Raw genomic sequence first — 21757 nt, forward strand, 5'->3', positions numbered from 1 at the left:
CAGTATTGAATCTAGACAAGAAGAGAAATAATTGCCAGAGTCGATGATGGCTGAAGACTGATAAATTTAGATGTTATAAAATCAGTGTTTAAAACAAATGTCCAAACATAGATATTATCACAGTCATTCCCTTTTAGCATTTGACCTAAAGGAAGAAGACATCTATTTGAATTTTCAGTCTCCTGTTCATCTTGAGAGTTCTATCTGCCAATCCTGTTCCCTGTTTCTCTAATAGGAACCTTCATAATTGAGTTTCTTAAGAACTTCTTAGGAAGAACAAATCGTATTAATGTAATGCATTATGCAAATGTGTCACTCTCATTTCTTTCCTGACTAATCATCATGGAGTCAAGATCACATTTTATGATACAGAGAGCGAAAAATGTGGATATATTAATGGTATTTGGAATTATGATGTTTTTATTATCAAGAATGATCATATCCTTTTCACTCCTCAAACTGACCTCTTTCTCATATATACATGTGTGTGTGTATATATATATCTCCTGCAGAGTCCATTTAGTGTGGCTTATGGTTCTATAATCTGTGACTTCAGGGTAAATACTTGGTATTGGATAACTAATTAAGGGGCTTATCCCCAAGGAAGACAAATACCCTCAGCCTTCCTTAGTTGCCTAGTTCTTTGTCTAGGAGTGGGACTCTATGATATTTTCCCCTTCCATGTTAATATGTCAGTTGGTGTCACCTTTCAGATTTTCAGTTCTTGAAGAACTTCAACCCTTTTCCACATAGTGTCTACAGTTACATTCCCATAAATGTGTAATAAAAGTTTATCCCTCTGCCCACACATGCACACACACACACACACACACACACACACACTTTTCAGCGTGTGGGCTGGCTTGGTTTTTCTCTGTATGGAAATAAACATTTTATTGTTTATTGTGTGTGTGTGTGTGTGTGTGTGCATGTGAGCATGTGCATGGGCATGTGTAAATACCTGTGTGTAGCCAGTCTTTCATTATACCTAGAGCTAACATAGTTTGGTCTTTGGGGGTTTTTGTTGGTGCTGCTGGTGGTGGTTGTTGTTGTTGGGTTTTGTTGTTGTTTATTTGTACATTTGTTTATTTTCTTGGCTTTCAGTCAGCAACCCTGAGCAATTGCTATCTCTATGGTCCTCAGTACTGGGGTTACAGGTGTTTTTAGAACAATGTTTGTCTTTTACATTGGAACTGGGATCTGAGTTCTAGTCCTCATGTTTATTCAAAAAGCACTTAGAATACGGAGCCATCTCTCCATCCCTCAGTAAATAATTTGATTGGGATGAGATGGATTCTCAGGGAAGATTTGTCTTTCATAGACCCTGAACACTTTTCATATTTTATTTGCAGTCTGAACTTATTATTTCCATAATATTTGTTAGGATCATTTGTCCATGTATTGTTTAAATTACTTGTTTTATTATCGAATGTTTTAGACTATATATTTTTCAGACATAATGACAACTGGTATATTGGTTGTTTTCTTTGCTATGTAAAATCTTCTTAATTTGATTTAATTCAATTTGTCAATTTCTTCTTTCATTACAAATTATCAAGGTCTTATTTGGAAAACTGTTTCCTGTGCTGATGCCCTAAAATAAATTTTCTATGTTCTTTTATAGCATTTTCAACATTTCAGGACTTATCTGAGATCTTTGATCCATTTTAGATGCTTGCTGTTCTGGGAAGTAGTAGTGATCCAATATCAGGTTTTTACATCCAACCATACCAAGTGGTTTAAAGAACCACTTGTTGAAGATATTTGTGGCAACTTTACTAAAAATAATGTTGGCTGTAGCTATGTGGGTTAATTTCTATATCTTCATGTTTATGTGTATCTACACATATATACATATATGTATATAGAAATATATACACATATACACATAAACACACACACATACACACACACACATATATATATACACACATATATGCACATACATACACACACACACAGACATACATGGTGAGTAGTCTGCACTTGGGGCAAAAAGAAGTTTATTTACAAAGTTTTATTAGTTATTATTCTTTTTTGTTTTGAGAGTGCTTATTCTATTCTAGTGCCTATTTTAAATTGGGTTGTTTGTTGTCCTGATGTTTTATATTTTGAATTTCTGTATATTAGCTATTCACTTCATATTTTTTACTTTAATATTTTAATGTTGTTTTGTATTTGAAATGAATATTTCAGATGTCTTTGTGAAAATAAACAAGTTGGAATCATTCATTCAATAGGCATTAGTGAGTTCTTAGACAATCCTTATTTAGTATGCTAAGACCTAAACATACAGATGATTTAGCAAAGAAAGAAGTGAGCTCTAGGGGAAAATGAAGTATTAAAACATTTCCAAATATTTCCTTCTTTCTCTGTCACTATACCTGGAAGTATTCAGTGATAAAAGTAAATCAATTTCTGATATATGGTATAACATGGATGAACCTTGGAAATATCATGTTAAACAAAAGAAGACACAGGTTAGGGAACACAATTTTTTTTTTCATTCTAGAAACAGAAAGCAGATGAATGGTTACCAGGACTTAAAGGCTCTGGAAAGAGTAGTGACTATTTTGAGCATAATAAATGCCATTGGATGTGAACTAACAATGTGAAAGTCACACTTTGTTGAGAGATATATTTCAACACAATATGAAAAGAATTAGCCTTACCTTCTAGAGAAACAATCCTAGATAGAATCAACCAAATTATGAAAATATCAAAATAACGTATAGTGGTTTTACTAGAAACGATGAGAGATGTAAACCTAACTTGGAAATGCTGGGAAAACACTTTACAGTAGGAATAGACTAAATAGGAGGTAGCTTGGTAGAGGTCAGAGAAATGAGGGAGGCATTGTATGCAGGCAGAGTGAAAACCACAAAGGGTTCCAGGAAGTAAGGCTGCTGGGCTATGCATGTGGGAGGACAGGGAGTACTGGGAGATTACTTAACTAGAAAGGAGTTGGTTATCTTACCATTTTCCAGTTATTTTGTTCCTTCTCTGCTTCTACTATGTGTTTCAAAGCACAACTGTTATTTTCTCAGAATCTAATTCAACTAAGCTTACCAGTAATAGTGAAAATGTTGGAAAGGCTTTTTAGCAAGCAATTTGCTTTTCTAGACAGAGTGCTTAGGTGTAGGTGTGTACTTCCTGTGTGTTTTTTTCTAGTCTTTGGTACTGATGTAATTCTTATAACCCTAAGGTGAAATGTAAGCTTACTGTAGATAGAGAATAATCAAGTCTATGGGTAGTGAGTAGAATATTTTTTTCTTTTTCATTGAATGTGTATCTTCACTGCATAGCCCAGGTCATCCTCCAACTTGCAATCTCCCTGAACCAACCTTCTAAGTTATAGGATTCATAGGGTTTCAAACATGCATCCCCATGGTATCTGCTGTGGTTTGAATATGACACATCTATTAATGCATATGATTGAATGTTTGGTCACCAATTTGTGGAGATGTATTTGATGACTGTGGAATCTTTATGAGGTGGAACTTTTCTGGGGTGGGGACTTGAGGTTTGATGTCCACCCCTACTTCCTGCCACTCTGCTTCCTGAGAGTAAATATAATAAGGCCAATCACTTCACTCTCTTGCCACCAAGTCTTCTCTCTTATAATGAACTGTGTCTTCAAACTGTGAGCCCAAATAAACCATGCCTTCCTTAAGTTGTGTCAGGTAATTCACAATCAGAAACTCTGTGTAAATTCAGCATTATCTCTCTTTACATTGCTTATGTGAATAAAATAAATCTCATTTGATCCTGGTGAATTGACTTTCTTTTATTTACCAAGGGTTCTTTAACTGATACAAAAAATAAAGATAGGGTACAATGATTTTGATATTATTTTCTAAATAGCTTGGATTTTTGTTTTTGTTTTTGTTTTTAATAAAAGCAAAAGAATGACATGGCTATAGTCCATTTTTGAGAAATAACAATAAAGCCATTGAAGCATATGAGCATCAAAAGCATGGAACTGGGGCTCCATATTCCCACTCACAACTGTGGCAGAAGTCACTGCTCTACCACATGCTATCTATTCGACTTGAAGCTAAGCTGGTCTCCAGAAGCTCAGGTCAGATCCCATCTACAAACATCCAGTACGTCCTCAGAGCCCACTCCGACTTCTCCACCAGCACCTTTCCCCCTCATCTTCATATCCTGGCCCACAGCTGTGGCAGAAAACCTTTGCTCTACCAGAGGCCACACTGGTGCTCAGAACACCAGGAGTCACAGAACCCCAAACCCTCAAAACCTCAGAACCCCAGAGGCATCACTGGCACCTAAAACCTCACAAGACATGAAGGCCTCCAAAACACTACCAGAGATAACCTACTAGAACTACAGACCACTCAGGCTTGAAGACCAGAGAGAAAACAGAAACTAAGGGAGAAAACATCCATCCAACAAAGATAAACTCAGAAATTGGTACCTAAACCTATAATTACCTCAAACCCAAATGTATAAAGAATAGTGTAAGAACACCATTAACAAAATCCAGGGCAATATGCCATCACCAGAAACCAGATATCCTACTAAAGCAAGCCCTGCATATTCTAATGCAGCCAAAGCACAGAAAATAACCTCAAAACCAATATGAAGATGTTAGGGGTCCTAAAAGAGGAAATGAGTAAACACTTTAAAGAAATTCAGGGAAACATGAAGAAACAGTAGGAAGAAATTAATAAATCCATTAATGAGAGCCAATAAAGCCAAGAAAAAACAAACATGTAAAGGAAATGAATAAAACTGTTCAAGACCTGAAAATGGAAATGCAAGCATTAACAAAAACACAAACTCAGGGAATCCTGGAGATGGAAACCCTAGGTAAGTAAACAGTGGCTACAGATGCATTACCAATGAAAGAAAAATGATGGCACAGAAAATCTCAGGTGTAGAAGCTATGATACAAGTAATTGATACATCAGTCAAAGTTAATGTTAAATATAAAATCATGACACAAAACACCCATAAAAGCTAAACACTATGAAAAGGCCAAGTTAAGAATAATAGGAATGGAAGAAGGAGAAGAATTCCAGCTCAAAGGTCCAGAAGATATTGCCAAAATCATAGAGAAATTTTTTTCTACCTTTATGAATGACATACCTATAAAGGTACAAGAAGCTTATAGAATGTCAAGTAGATTGGACCAGAAAAGAATATTATACTGCCCCATAATAATCAAAGAACTAAACATATAGAATAAAAAAATATTAAAAGCTACAAGTGTAAAATGTCAAATAACATATAAAGCCATTTCTAGTAAACTCCTGAATTCTCAATGGAGGCTCTAAAAGTCAGAAGGGCCTGAGCAGATGTTTACAGTTTCTAAGAGATCACAGATGCCAGCTTAGACTACTATTTCCACCAAAACTTTTAATTACCATATTTAGAGAAAACAAGATGATCCACAACAAAATTAAATTTAAACAATATATATGTACAAATCTAGTTTTACCAAAGGTACTAGAAGAAAAAGTCCATTCCAAGAAGGCTTTCTACACTCAGGAAAACACAGGAAATCATTTCACACCAGCAAAACCAAAAGAAGAAAAGCACACACACACACACACACACACACACACACACTCCACCACCACCATCACAGCCCCCTCACCACCAACAACAATAAAATAAGAGGATCAAACAATCATTGATCATTAATACCTCTCATTATCAGTGGACTCAGATCCCCAGTAAAAATGGCACAGGTTAATAACAGAATGGGTGTGACAACAGGTTCCATGCTTCTGGTGCACACAAGAAACAAGGCTATGCCAGTGCCTGGCAAATACAGAAGTGGATGCTCACAGTCATCTATAGGATGGAACACGGGGCCCCCAATGGAGGAACCAGAGAAAGTACCCAAGGAGCTGAAGGGGTCTGCAACCCTATAGGTGGAACAATATGAACTAACCAGTACCCCCAGAGCTTGTGTCTCTGGCTGCATATGTAGCAGAAGATGGCCTAGTCGGCCATCATTGGAAAGAGAGGCCCCTTGGTCTTGCAAACTTTATATGCCCCAGTACAGGGGAACGCCAGGGCCAAGAAGTGGGAATGGGTGAGTAGGGGAGCAGGATGGGGGGAAGTTATAGGGGGCTTTCAGGATAGCATTTGAAATATAAATGAAGAAAATGTCTAAAAACAAACAAACAAACAAAAACGAAACTTGAACATCAACTTGGTAGAATATTAGAAATATTCCAAGAATGCATTTCAAATTGACCATTTTTGTTTCTGCTTCTTTTAGTGATATTAAATGTTGTTTGTCAAGGAATAGTGTTATCATTAATGATTGCATTGCATTGTTTACAAATAAATGTAATTGATTCATGTCAAAAAAAAAAAAAGAGTTAGAAAATGGTTTCAAAGCAAATAGACCAAAGAGGTAAGCTGGTAAAAACCTTTCTAATATCTAACAAAATAAACTACCAAGCAAAATTAATCAAAAGAGATTGGGAAGAACCCTTTGTAGCTGTGAATTAGTTAAACCCATTTTACTCTTGGCGAGTCACAAGTGCACTCCACCTGCACAAGAGTTCTGGATTCACAAATGAAAGAAACACAAGTGCCAGTTAATTTTGCTATTCCTTGACTATCTCAATGACTGGGAACTTCTAACCCCCCCCCCCGACTAGTAAACACTCCCTTCTGGTATTCCTGAGTCAACATCTTTAAAAAAAAATTTCAGACAAATTTTCTTCAAGAACATTGATACAAAATATTCAATAAAATACTAATAAACTGAATCCAAGAACAGCTCAAAAAACAGCATCTGCTATAATCAAGTCCTTCATCTCAGAGATTCAGGGATTTTTCAACATATACAGATCTGCCAATGTAACCCACAATATAAACAAACTGAAAGAACAAAGCCACATGAAGATCACATTGCATTCTGAAAATCCTTTAACAAAATCCAACACCCCTTCATAATAATAAAGTCTTAGATCAGAAATACAAACAACAAGGCTAAACATAATAAAAAACAATTTATAGCAAGCCGATAGGAAACATCAAATTAAATGGAAACTCAGAGCAATTCCACTAAGATCAGGAACACTCTATCCATATATATATATATATATATATATATATATATATATTCAATATAGTACTGATGTTCTAGCTAGAGCAGTAAGACATCTAAAGTAGATCAAGGGGATACAAATTAGAAAGGAAGAAGTCAAAGTGTCACTATTCACAGAGGATATGATATAAGCAACCCCAAAAACTCTACCAGAGAACTACAGCTGATAAACAACTTCAGCAAAGTGATTGGATGAAAAATCTTTTGGGAAAGGGGATGGGAATAGGAGAGATTTGGCAGGGATTGGAGTGGAGAGGACGGGAGAAGAGAGCACTGGAACAGTTAACTGCAATTAGAGGGGCATTTCAGGGGCAAAGCAGACATCTAGTGCAATGAAAACTCCCAGGAATCTATGCGGTTGTCTTTACCTAAGACTCCTAGCAAAGGGGGACATGGCACATGAACAAAGTATCTCCTGTTTCTAGAAAAGTCTTTCACTGGAGGGAATGAGACACCAACTCAGCCATAAAACCTTTGACCTCTAATTTGTCCTACCTGCAAGATATACTGGAGTAAAAGTGGCACAGAAATTGTGCAAGTCATTGAAAAGTGACTTGTTTCTCTTGAGACCCATGCCAAGAGAAGGAGCCCAACCCTGACACTGATTGGAAGGCTAGGAACAGGATGCTAGATAGCCCAGAGGTCTAGGATAGAAAGAAATAGGACTGGCAAAAAGTCATTGAAATGATTCCTAATGATGTTCTGCTATACTCATAGACAGGAGTCTAGCACACTCATCATCAGAGAGGCTTCATTCAGAATCTAATGAAGACTGAAACAAAGACCAACAGCTAAACATTTGATGGAGCTTGGAGAATCCTGCAGAAGAGGGGAAGGAATGATTGTAGAAACCAGAGTGGTCAAGGAAGTCCAAAGACTCAACTAATCTGGGCTCATACAGACTCACAATGACTGAACCAACAATCAGGGAGCCTACATGAATTTGACCTAAGTTTTCTGCCTATATGTTATGGTTATATATCTTGATCTTGTGGGAGCTCTAACAGTGGGAGCACTGGCTGTCTCTGATTTGTTTACCTGCTTTTGGGACCCCTTTCTTCCTACAGGATCCCCTTAAAATTAGGGGAGGTGCCTAGTCAAATGTTGCATCTTGATATGCTGTGTTTCATTGATATCCCTGTGAGACCTGCCCTTTTCTGAAGGAAAAAGGAGGATGAGTGAATTTAGTTGAAAAGAGAGATGGAGGAGGGTGGCTGTGAAGAAGGGAAGGAAGCTAATCTGCACTCAGGATGTAATATATGAGGGAATAAATATTTTAAAGTATTAAAATGGAACTTAACTGTTGAAGAACAAAGGAAAGTGGGGATTTGGTAGCTCACATGAAAAGATTAATGTTGGGAATGAATGGAAGAGTCTGACGCAATAAAGAAGCTTAGAGCAAGCAACAGAATTTGATGGTAAGAGGGGAAAGAAATTGTGTAATTTTTAAGATATTGGGAAGAAATGCAAGATTGAGTGATAGAGTAGGGGATATGAGAGATAAGAGTAGCTTGGAGGCCAATTTACTTAATGTGGGAATTTGAGATTGAGACCCTGAAAGGACACTAAGATGTTTTATGGGTTTAAGCCTAAAGAGACATCTCATCTGGAAAGATACATTTGTGAGCTAACAGAAGTGAGAACATAATGCCAGGTGGTGTGTAAGACAACAAAATGCCATCTAGAGAGCAAGAAAACCCTGTCATTGATAATTTGCAACAGCAATATTTATAGAAGGAAAATAAATGATTATTTTGATGAAAAGTGAAATAGAATGAAACAAATGGACTTTTAAGGGGGGTGGAAGAAAGGGGGTTACAAATGCCAAGAAATGAGAATGTAAAGAAAGAGACTGGTCAGTGGGTCAATGTTTGCTGTTAAGTAACAGTTAAATGTTAAAAATAAATAAATAAATATATATAAATAAATAAAAGATAAGAATGAACAGTCTGATTTAGTACTAACTTAGTGATTATAGGTGACCTCAGTGGCAATATTTTCAGTGGAGTGAAACATCAGACATTAGTGGGTTAAAGTGTTAATAAAAAGACAGGAAGTGCCTGGCATGGTGGCACACACCTTTAATTCCAGCACTTGGGAGGCAGAAGCAGGCGGATTTCTGAGTTCGAGGCCAGCCTGGTCTACAAAGTGAGTTCCAGGACAGCCAGGGCTATACAGAGAAATCCTGTCTCAAACAAACAAACAAACAAACAAACAAACAAACAAACAGACAGACAGACAGGAAGTGTGAAGGTAAAAGTAGACCATAGCTTTAACCAGCTTGCCTGAAAGCAGAAGAGTAACTTACTAGAGGAGTGTACACAATTTAAAGGAAGGTTTCCGTAAATGTGTGGGTTGTAGGTTAAAAGCCATTAGAGAAAAGAAATGAAAACTACCTGGAGATAGTGGATAATTGATAGAGTGAAGCTCTCAAGAAGACAAGGAGGCATAGGATCCTGCATTGCTGAAGAGATTAACTCTGGAGGGGATGTATACTATTTTGTTGTTGTGAAAACTGGGAAATGCAAACCTTTAAAGCTTTTGGAATATGTTTTATTGGTTTTCAAAAACGAGAATTACTGGGTTCATTAGATGGAGAAGAGACAAACTTTCTCTCATATTAAAATGATGTTTGACTCTACTTATCTGAAGCTTGGACATTTCAAGTGATTCCTTCCCTCTAGGTACACATGAGTGGTCTTTTTGCTCCATGTCACTGCTAGCACATATCACTATGATTTGTATTTTAAGAAATATTTGTATTCTTAGAAGTGTGTACCAATATATTGTTATAATTTAATTTGCATTTATTTAATAGATAATGGTGATGAATGGCATTTTTTGTATTTACCTATATTAGTGAATTATCCACTTGTACTTTGTGGCTACTCCCTAACATAGCTTGTATTGTGATTTGCGTATGAAGTATATGTTACATGTTCATGTATTCTGGAAAATTTAGGAAATGGAGCCTAATTGAAAGAACTAGGTTACTGTTCCATATCTCTAAATGGTGTGCTTGCTGCCCAGTGCTTTGGGCCTGATCTGTGGGAGGAATTAAAAGAAATTGCAAAGCATATTGCAGATACTCTAAAACAGAGTAGCAGAATTTATTAGGCAATTTTGATGAGAGTTTAGAATACTAGCATGCCTACAGGGATGTGGACAGTGAAGGCCAGGCTCATGAGGTTCCAAAGGGCCATTAGAGAATGTATTGGAAACTAAACTAGAGGGCCTTCATGTTACAGTCTGTCAGGAAGCTGTCTGTATAATGTTCCCACACTTAGATTTTTGACTGAGGCTGAATTTGACAGTATCTACTAGCCAGGTATGATGTTTTATGCCTATAAGATCCATTCTAAGAGGTAGAAGCACTAGAACTGAAAAATTAATCTTAGGCTATATGAAAATTTTATACAAGTCTGAGCTCCATAGTATGACCTTTTACTCAAAGAAGGAAAGAGGGAGGGAGGGAGGGAGGGAGGGAGGGAGAGAGAGAGAGAGAGAGAGAGAGAGAGAGAGAGAGAGAAGTCAAAAGTCAAAAGTCATAAGTCAATTAATTTGGTAGAGGGAAGGCCAAGATGTAGCCTTTAGGCTTTGGCATGGACATTACTGGTTGTGTTTAGTCTGGTTTACATAGAGAACTGAGTGTAAAATCAGAGTAGACATATATTTGAAAGAAGTGGAGCTTGCCTGGAAAAGGGGTGTTTAAAGCAGCAGAAATGGAGGCACATCCAAATTAAAGTACTGCTTTACTCAGAACAATGGAAAGGTTGGTCATCTTGGAAGTTATCTCTGGAATTGGATAGACCATGTGCATTGCAATCTAAATAGTATAAAAAGGTAAACCTTCCCATGAAAAGAGAGAAAACATGGTACATATTAATAATAAAGGGGAGCCCAGGAAACTTGTTTCCCATGATTAATTCCACTGTACCCTGCCATCCATGATTTCGAGTCACTACAGCCATAATCTGGGGTGCTTTGCTTATTTTGTGGAAGACCTTGCCATCATCATCATAGTGCTGGCCTTTCAGGCATGCAGGATGTCCATGGCCATAGATGCTTCCACTTAGATTTCAAAGGAAGGTCTACAAAATCAGACAACATTTCAAAAGAAGGCATATGAAATCAGAATTGTTCAAAGTAGATCACAATAGGACTACATATGAAGTTGTGAGAATGAACCCAAAGTAGCCTGGGGGATCATGGAAACTTGGGGTGCCAGCAATGTAGATCATCTGCTAAGGAACACAGCAGGCAGTATGTAGAACCAGGAAAACTAGGTGCTGCAAATGGTAAGGCCATGGGAACAGAGCTGTTCTAACCCTATGGAATTCTGACCATATGTCTACACAGTGCCCTAGGTACTGCTGGTCATAGAGCTACAAGGCACAATGTTTCCACTGCTCCATTTCAATATTATTTTTGTACTGTCTCTGGTTTTTATGCCTTTTCTCATTTCTGAAATGGACTGTTAGACACTGTATATTAAGAGATGATTTTTTTCTCAAATAATGTATCCTGATTACAGTTTGTCCTCCTTTTACTTCTGACTCTACCTTCCATCCTCATCCACACCTTTATGTTTCTCATTAGAAAACAGGTTTCTATAGGAAATAATGAAATACAATAAAATAAAAAATATTAAAAACAAAAATATTAAGATTAAACAAAACCCAACACAGATGAATTTGACGAAACAAACAGAAGGAAAAGAGTCTAAGAGAAAGCACATGAAATAGAGACCTTCTCATTAACACACTCAGGAATTCTGTAAGGGTACCAAGCTAAAAGCCATGATATATATTCACAAAAACTTATAAGGTAAAAAGAGAGAATAAAATACATAGATTTAGGAAGAGTCATAACAGGACATTATGAGACAAGGAATCTCCAAAGATGATTTCATTTCCTGTTGGGTAGCTCCTGTTGGGCAGACAGCCTACCTTTAAGAGTGGTTTATTTTTCCAATGAGACTCCCTTGGAGGAAAATACATTTTCATTTGCAATTGGTTATCAATTGGAGGTTGCTTCTTGCTTAGGGATGGGAACATGTGTACACTTCTCCTTTAAGCTCTAGGAACCCTAACTGGGGCCAAGCTGGGCAGGCTTTGTGAATGCTGCTCCAGTCTCTCTGAGTTCATACATGTGTTGATCATGCTGATTTAGAGGACCTTGCTCTCTTGAAGTCCTTCATCCCTTTGGTTCTCACATACTTTCCTCCTTCTCTTCTGCAAATTTTCCCGAGCCTTGAGGGATGGGATTTGTTAGAGACATCCCATTTAGGGCTGAGTGTTCCACAGCATCTCCTGAATTTTCCCCATCTGTTGGAGGAGGAGGAGGATGGCTGAACAAGGGACTAATCTATGGACATTGCAGACTGTCATTAGTAGTCATTATGGTGCTACTTTTTTTGAGTTTGTTTCATTTTTTAGAACAGTGATATTTAATTTTACCCCACTTCTCTGGGACATCTAGTCTAAGTTCATTGGTCACTCAAGCAGGGTTTGGGCATGGAGTATACCCTCAGTCTAATAAGTTATTGGTTGATTACACCCACAAGCTTTATGCCATCATTGCACTAGCTTATCTTGCCGGCAAGACACCATTTTAGACCAAAGGGTTTGTGGCTGGGCTGGTGTTTATATTTCTCCTTTGAAGGCAGCAGGATGCCTTCATATACCAAAGACACTAGCACTTAGGTATGAAGCCTGTATATACGCACCTGCTTAAGGAAGTCTTTAACCTTAACCTCTTATTAAATCTTCACTCACAGCTAAGTGTGCTTTGGGTCTGAAGGAACTTTTAGACTTAAACTTTTGAATAGTGGTGGGATCTTTGCATCCTGAATTTTGGAGATATTAAGCCTATTCTAAGACAACTGTGAAGTTTTGTATGTCATCTTATTTAATATACAATGTCCTTCAGATACCTACTTGTTTGCTTTCTTCCAGATGGCAGAATGATTTTTGGAAAGTTCTGGGGCTGTGTGTGTGTGTGTGTGTGGTGTGTGTGGTGTGTGTGTGTGTGTGTGTGTGTGGTGTGTGTGGGGTGTGTGTGTGTGTGTGTGTATGTGTGTGTGTGTGTGTGTTTGGTGTATGCCTGTACATGTGTGCCAATAATAATGCCTTTATTCTTGAGTACTGTATCCTCTCTCTATGTTGTAAATTATTTGTCTTAATGTTTTCCACACATACAGCACTACAGCAACTGCTAAAGCTTGTATTTTGGTCTCGTGATTTAAGGAACTCATAGGATTAGCATTGTCTTCACATCTACTTTTACAGAGTCGGGCACTCTCATTTACTGTTTGGAATTCCAAACCTTCTTTTGCTATTTTCTGTTTGGAGAATTTCTGTTAGCCAGTACTTAAGTTTAGCTCTTCTAAAAGCAAATTATTGTAGTGTTGTACTTCACCTTCATTTCTACCAGATAATGAACCCAAAGTTAGTGATTCTTTTCTTTCTATACTGAAAAATGTAATCCTACTTTCTCCTTCTGGTCCTCATGACTTGATAGTAAGATGCACTCTTACTATCATAATTCTCACTGGGTGACTTCATGATGACTTTTAGCCTTGACTTCTAAAGGTATAATCTAGTGCATATAGTTATTCATGAATTTAATTTTTTAACAAACATTTTATGGCTTGTTTTGCCCATTGCCGATTTGGTTTATGTTTTCCACAGAGGATTATCAGTTCATAGTCCTACAAATACCATTTGAATTCCATGTCCTGTCTTGTCTCTCTAGAATTCCAGCAACACAATGCTAACTTTTTTCTTATATTGCCCCAACAAATTAAAGGCTATTATTTTCAGAAATTTTAAATAATTTCTGTTTCCACTCAGGCTTGCTCCTTCCTCACTTATTTCAAGACAGTTTGCCTTATAAGCACCTCATAGATAGCTGCTTTAAAGTCCCTATCAAATGTTTTAATATCTGAACCATATTGGTGTTGAAATTTGCTCTTTTGACTTTGGCTTACTGATAGTCCTAGAGGTTGGCTCTGCAGTCTTCTATAGCTCCTTCTTTAGGATATATAGCACACAACACAGAAATTGAAGAGACTCATGGGCTTATTGTTGCTTAACTCTTATGGACCCCAGTCTGTGGAATTATTTGGGAAAGATGAGGAGGATGTGTGTCACTAGAGACAGACTTTGAGATTTCAAAAGACACATACCATTCTGAATTAGGTCCCCCACTGTTTCCTGTGGATCAAGATTCGAGCTCTCTTGCTGCTCCAGCCACCTGCCACCTTGCTTTCACTTTGCCATCAAGGACATGACCCTCTGAAACTCGAAGGCCAATTAAAGCACATTCTTTTATAAGTCATTGGTTATTGTGCTTTATCTCAGCAACAGAAACATAACTAAAGCAAACATTATCAGGTGTTTTACTTAGGAGATTTCCATACAGCATTCAGTTATATACTAATAGGGGGTAGACTAGACATTACCAATGGCTTATTTTCATCCTTAAAGCAGCAAAGGATACAAAGAGAAAAAATATTTTCGGATAGATGCAAGGCACAGGAATCCTTTCTCATTGTATTTAGGCGTTACATTTTAGCAAACCATAAGATGACATGGTTGATCTGTTCTATTAGACACTGACTCATCTCCTATATTCCCAGCACACCTCACGCTGTTTTAATCAAGGAGATTATTTAAACATATTTATCATATTTATACAGCCGTGTAAAACAACTTATGTCATAACTTTCTCAAAACACTTTCAATAGACTCACATTTTAAAATTCCTTGCATCTGTTATCTTGTCATAAACTTTCATTTTCTGAATTGCTTCAAAACTCCTTTCCCTACCATACAGCCAAGGGTGCCCTGGCCTACTCTAAAATAGATTGCAATTTTTTAAAATAACATTATTTTTGTTACTGTGATCTTCAATTAATCATCATCATTCTCTCTATACAGCTCAACGTTTTCACGCAAATGCCAGATTCTTTCTTAAGAATTCCTGTAGGGATATATAGAGAGAGAGCTTGGCAGGTATGGATATATAGGTATGTGACCTGTACACAGTCACAGATAACATATATATGACTTCAAAATAAGTATGAAAATAAACCATTTTTTTAAGACTTCCTTCAGTCAATGGTCAAGTAGTTATACCATTCTTTACATTTCCATTCTCAAGTGAGAAAGTGACCTCTTACCAAAGGCAATACAATAAGAAACTAAGAGGTTCAACGCAGAAGACCGCATTGCTAATCATTTTGCCCCCTTCATAGACTGTACACACTTGTCTCTTGGGAATTTCCAACTAACTGAGGCTGTATCTCTGGAGATGGTATCAGTGACCTTGGGGGAGAAGCCAAAAGAAAAGTACATCTGCATCTCTATTCCTACATCCTTATCAGTAATTAATGCTGAAATCCTAGTGAGCTGTTATGGCCACCCAAGCTTTCCCCATGTTATCTGTTCTGGGCACATATGTAATTCGATTGTTGTCAACCACACTTCTAACAAGCACTCCATATACATAGTCCTCAGACTTATCAGGCATTACCCATTTCAGAGCCAGATCTATTTTACGGATAGACTACTAAGTGTCAAGCATAGACACACTCCAGCTGGAAGCAGATAGCACCCTGTGCTCCCTCTTCTTGTTTTGACAGAATACTGCCCTTAGGCAATCAAAGGTGGAAGCTTTGTAGATAATGAAAAGCAAGAATCAGCCAAGAGGAGGCAGGAATTACGTAATCCACCCAAACTCCAAGGAGTTAAAGGTGTTCCCCTACAACTTCTTGCATATATCAGGAAACTAAATGGAATGTGAGTAGGGGCATCTGAATTCCTATTCTGTGAGCTTCCACTTCACCTGCTATGTTTAACTCACAACTTTTATGACCAAAGTTGATCAATGTTTTAGCAATCAATTAATATTCTTGTATAAAGATCCAGAAACCAGCACACTTCTGAGCTATGCATTATGCACTATAACTGTGCAGTCAAGGAGGAAAACTGCAGAAACGTCTCAGGATCCTTCATTATTTCTAATGTATACAATGGGTTAATGCAAAGAGACTTACAGCATCAGTTCTTGTTTGTTTGTTTGTTTTTATTTGTTTTATTTTTTAAATGCCTTGGCTACCCCAAAGGCTGGGCACTCCTAAACCTTCTTCTGCTACCCCAGGCCCAATCAGGGAAGTGGCCAATGGCCACATACCTGAAATCTCACATAATCTCATGTTGGATTTATTTCCTGTTCCTCCTGTGCCCCATCTTTCTTCCCCAAGTCATGGAGCTTCTTCATCTTCTCTCTGTGACTTAGCCTGCTCAACTCAAAGTGCTCCACCCTTTTCCCAGTCATTGGCTGTTGACATCTTTATTAGGGATAAGGAAAACATCAATTCTTAGGCAACATACTACTGACAAGTATTTGTTATTAGCAAAGATACTTGATAATTTCTGCTTTTGTGATTTGATGTCAAAATAGCTCTTATCCTTAGTGACTATTTAGGAAAATGACATTTGGCTTATTAAAACTAATTTATGCCTTCCCCCTGCTTCTGTCACTCCTCCTCCCTCTCTTGTTATGCCTTTATATGTATGTATGTGTATACAAAATAATAGTTGTATTTTACATGATTTCTGGAAATTTTTCTAGGTTCCGTAGTTTGAGTATTATACTGTTAATTCTAATTTATTCAATATATTACTAAGAAGCCATTGAATTATAACAACAGAACTTCCCCAGATCTGTTCTTCCCATCCTTGATCACTGTCTTAGCAATTTAGGAATATCCTTGGAATATATATCCTATATTCATATTCTTGGGCTACAAAGGTCATAACCATCATTATCACTATTTTTACCTAGAGCTCTTCAGGGGCTATACCACACAGTGCCTTCCCTAGGATAACGCATAAAGGATGTTTCTAAGGCTGTTTTAGAGGTAATTTTTAAAATTGGAACTAGAATACAAGACATTATTATGATTATGGTTTTCCCAATGTCAATTTCTCCCAGATACTCTCAGCTTCCCCGACCTTCAAACTCACACCCTTTCTCTTTCTCATCAGGTTACAAACAGGCATCTATCATCATCATCATCATCATCATCATCATCATCATCATCATAATACAAAAAAATCAGAATAGGACAAAATGCAAGGAAATGAGTCAAAGAAAAACCTGAAGAAACACATGGACACAGCAACATACTTATTCACAAACACAGAAATCCCGTAGAAACCTAAACCAGAAACCATAATACATACCAAAGGACCTGTAAAGGGTAAAAGGCCCTGACAAAACATTGTGAGACAAAGAACCTCCACAAGTACCATCAAGTTAATTTTGTGTTGGCTATCTGCTGGGCTTTAGGGCCTAGCCTTAAAAGTGGTTTGTATACCCAGTGAGACTCCCTTGTAGAAAGCTATTTTTTCCATTTGTAAGTGTCTGTCATTTGGAAACAGCTTCCAAGCTAAGGACAAAAGGCTTGTGTCCATTTCCCTCTCAAGACTGAGACTGCACATATGCAAGCCCTATGCATTGTGCCACAGTTTCTTTGAGTTTATATGAGCATCAGTCTTCTGTGTTTCAAAGGCCCCGTTTCCTTGGTGTCCTCCATCCCCTCAAGCTCTCATCATCTCTTCTACAAGGTTCCCTAAGGGACTTCAAGCAGATTTGATGGAGACATTATACAGGACTGAGTATTCCAAGGTCTCTCATTCTCTACATGTTTTCCAGTTGTGATCTGTGTATTAGTTCCCATCTACTGCAGGATGAACCTTCTCTGATGAGAGCTGAGTGAGATACTGTTCTATGGGTAGGTATAGTAGAATGCTGTTAGGAGTCATTGAATTGCTACATTTCTATTTTTTAAAGATACATATAGATATTGAGTGGTAAAAACCTGTGAGAATGTCACTCAGTAGAAGGGCACCTGCTTAGACTACCCTTGTTTAATCCCAGAATTACATGCTCATGCATAAAAGAATCTTCAAATATTTAATACAATATAACCAGAAGTACACTATGAAACAGCAGGAATACTGTAAGAAATGAATATGCAAATATAATGATCTATTATCACTACTATATAACATACACTGTCAATGTGCATGGACCTTCTCTGTGACTGGCAGTGCATAGCTTTGTATCTGTACTTCTCAGATGTGTGAATATCACTTTATACTAGTGGGTTCCACTGCCCACTGGGCAATAGTCATTGCTGCCATAGTCACATAGAACACTATTGTTTATGTGGTCTATCCTTACAAACACAAGCCTGTATTGTGTTTGTTGCAGGCAAACTTGTAGCAAACAATCAGGAAAACCCATCATCGTGTGGCCACATTTTCACTTATCCTTCTAAAGAGCTGGTCTTTGCACACTTCAGGACAAGTGAAGAGCACACTTCCACCAAGCCCTGAATTCCAGAAGCTTCACTTCTTTAAAAAGGCATTTTTTTTCTCTGCCAGGAAGCTTCTGTTATCTTTTAATGAGTCAGGATGGCCACTGTCTATTGACTTGTGTATGTCTTCACCATAGACCGAGAGCCATCAGAACCATCAAGAGTGACCAGAAACAAAATAAAAAATTTAAAATACAATTACTCTGACTAGCCCAGTAATATGTCCTTAGCCGTGTAGAGCCTGACTTTTCTGTGTGTTTCAGAAGGCGATCCAGCAGCACCTGCTAGCCATGCAGACATACTCCTGTGCTATGGACACCTCAAGCTATTGCTTTTTTATACCATTGAGAAACAGTTTCTACGTATGCAAACTCATTTCACCCACTTTGGCCCTGATGGTCTCTTGACATTCTCCTTTTGTCTATTGTAGTTCCCACATCACACAAGATTATAGTATACTGGAAAGGATTTACCTCACAGTATGTCTGTCTATCAAACTGTTACCCTGCTAAAGCTTGTTTGTATTTCTATCACTTCACAGTCATAATTTTCCATGACCAACCCCCAAGTACCTCAAAATATCTACACTTAAATGCTCAGTTATTTTCTGCCTCTTTGAATTTCAGAATATATGGAACACTGAGGTATGGTCAGTCTTGGAACCCACTACATGTTACATCCTGTCTGCCTATATACTTAAGTGCCTGAGTGTGACAATCCATGAAAAATGACATCATCTGGGCATCATCTTAGATCTGCCACTTCTGTTTTAGGAAAACCTCATCATTATACCTGCAACATATGATGTTCATAGAATGTGTGTTGAAGGTTACTTTAAATGATAGCAGAATTGTTTTCTAATAATATATGACTGAATTGAATACTAAAAGTCAGGATCTTATGCATTATCAAGTGATATAGGTCAAGAATTTTCAAAGGCTGAGCACACCGAGGATATATACCACTTGGCAGAACTCGAACGTAAAATGGGTTTCAAAGACTCTTGATGAAATATTTATATTTTAGATTTTATCAGTAATAAAATGATGTTTTTTCCAGATTAAAAAAAGATACTTTTCAATATGGAATAACAAATGTGTTGTGTAGACAATGAACTAACAAAAGAGCTATTCGTGACCTGCTTTTGAATGCATTCATAAATTTTATCATGGCTGTCCCTTTAAGTTAAGGCAATGGACCTTTGGAGATCACATAGTCTGAGTTGACATTTTTCTTCAACTCTTACTCAATTCATGGCTGATATTCCATGAATACTGACCAAAACACCACTCTCAACATATATACATACAACACAGAAAAATTTTAAAAATTGCTATTTAGTGAGAAACAATAAAATTTCCTGAACCCCAGTTCTACATATGCCCACTTCATTTACCAAGGACATGTCATAACCCTTTGACTATAATCTATACATTCCTGGGTTCACTCATTTAAGATGTTACATATGTTACATAGACTTTTGGAATGTTTTCTCTCTCTCTCTCTCTCTCTCTCTCTCTCTCTCTCTCTCTCTCTCTCCCTCTTTCTCTCTGTGTGTGTGTGTGTGTGTGTGTGTGTGTGTGTGTGTGTGTGTAATAGTATCTCTTGCTCTAAAACATTGTCATGTTTGCGATTCATACCAAAGGCCTTTGAGGAACAGCCTATATATTCATCACCCTTTCTTCCCAAGACCAGTTAACTTAAGCCTTACAGAGATACAGATGAGTACCATTTTTATGATCAATTGCATAAATTTCTGTTCATCAAAGATGATTAAACAATGACATTAGATAAGTATGTATGTACCAACATACATGGTCAGAGAAAATCCCTCTACAGTTTCATTTGTATGTAGGCTGAATAGCCATGGATGCTGGTTTGACCACATTCTACCATGTGTTTACAGCAATTATTCATTGTTACGAAATAGACTTTTAACCTCTTAGTTTATTTTCCTGTGAATAAAACTTTTTCCATTAACATCACAAATGAATACTCACCTAGCTTTATCTGTTAACATGACTTCCATATCAGCATTGTTCCTGATCAAAGAGCTTACTATATATCATAAAAATCAATTCAGCCTGGATTTGTATGGAATTTACTAGCTAAGCTTTAGTCTAACACCTAGACTCAGCTGGATTAAATAACAAGATACTGTTTTGGGGACCTAGCTATTGTGTAAAGTACACACAACCCCTGAAGTTATTTTTTAAATATGCACAAATATTCTCCTGGAAACTGACAAATATAAGATGTCATGTTTTCACATGAAATTATGTCTTTAAATAAGAGAGAGAAATGTCTCCTTTTAGCGTTAACCCTGATGTCTGTACTTAAGAATTGGGGGCTGTTTTTGGTGGTTGTTCAAATCATAACCCATCAAGGTAGGTGAGGCATTGGGAGATGGTCCTGTCCTCGGGAAAGACACTGCTTTCTTATATAAAGATGACCAACGAAGCTCATTTTGTTTTTCTTCCATGTGATGGCTGAGAAAAGGAGGCCCCAATGGGAAGCTTTAGGCCTTTACCAGGTGTCAAATTTGCTAGCATCTTGGTCTCATACTTCCTGGCACACAGAACTATGAGATGTACATTCCCTTTGCTTATAAGCTATCCACAATACCATACTGTGTTACAGCAGTTTAAAAAGACATATGTGTGTTTGCTGGCTACCTTTGTATCAACTTGACACAAGCTATGGTCATCTGTGGAGAGGGAATTTCAATTGAGAAAATGCCTCCTCTTAAGATATGGCTAGAGGCAAGCCAATAGAGCCCTTTCTTAACTAATGGTTGATGTGGGAGGGTCCAACACCCTTGATGGCCTCTGCATCAGCTCCTCCCTCCAGGTACCTGCCTTGCTTGAGTTCTTGTCCTGACTCCCTTCAAGGAAGAACAGTTATGCATGCAGATATGTAAGCAAATAAACCCTTTCCTCCCAAGTGTCTCTGTTCATGGTGTTCCATCAAAGTAATACTTACCCTAACTAGGACAATGCGTATTTGAACACAAAGGGGGCTTTTCAATTTCTTGTTTCCAATCACTTTTTTTTTATAGAAAATATGTTTATGATTGTTTTTCACATAGCATACGCCTCAACGCATATCAAAGACATGAAATGAACATTCACAGGAGCATACACATGCACTTAAAATATGTAGTGTTTCAGGAAAAATCACCAACTAGAGGCAGATTGAGGAGGCCTGACTTAGCATCTATTTGCTGTTGAGGGATATAATATGTGACTTAGCATCCATTTGTTGTTGAG

The sequence above is a fragment of the Mus caroli genome, chromosome 15 (genome assembly GCF_900094665.2).
Source record: "Mus caroli chromosome 15, CAROLI_EIJ_v1.1, whole genome shotgun sequence".
In the NCBI taxonomy this organism is placed as follows: Eukaryota; Metazoa; Chordata; class Mammalia; order Rodentia; family Muridae; genus Mus; species Mus caroli.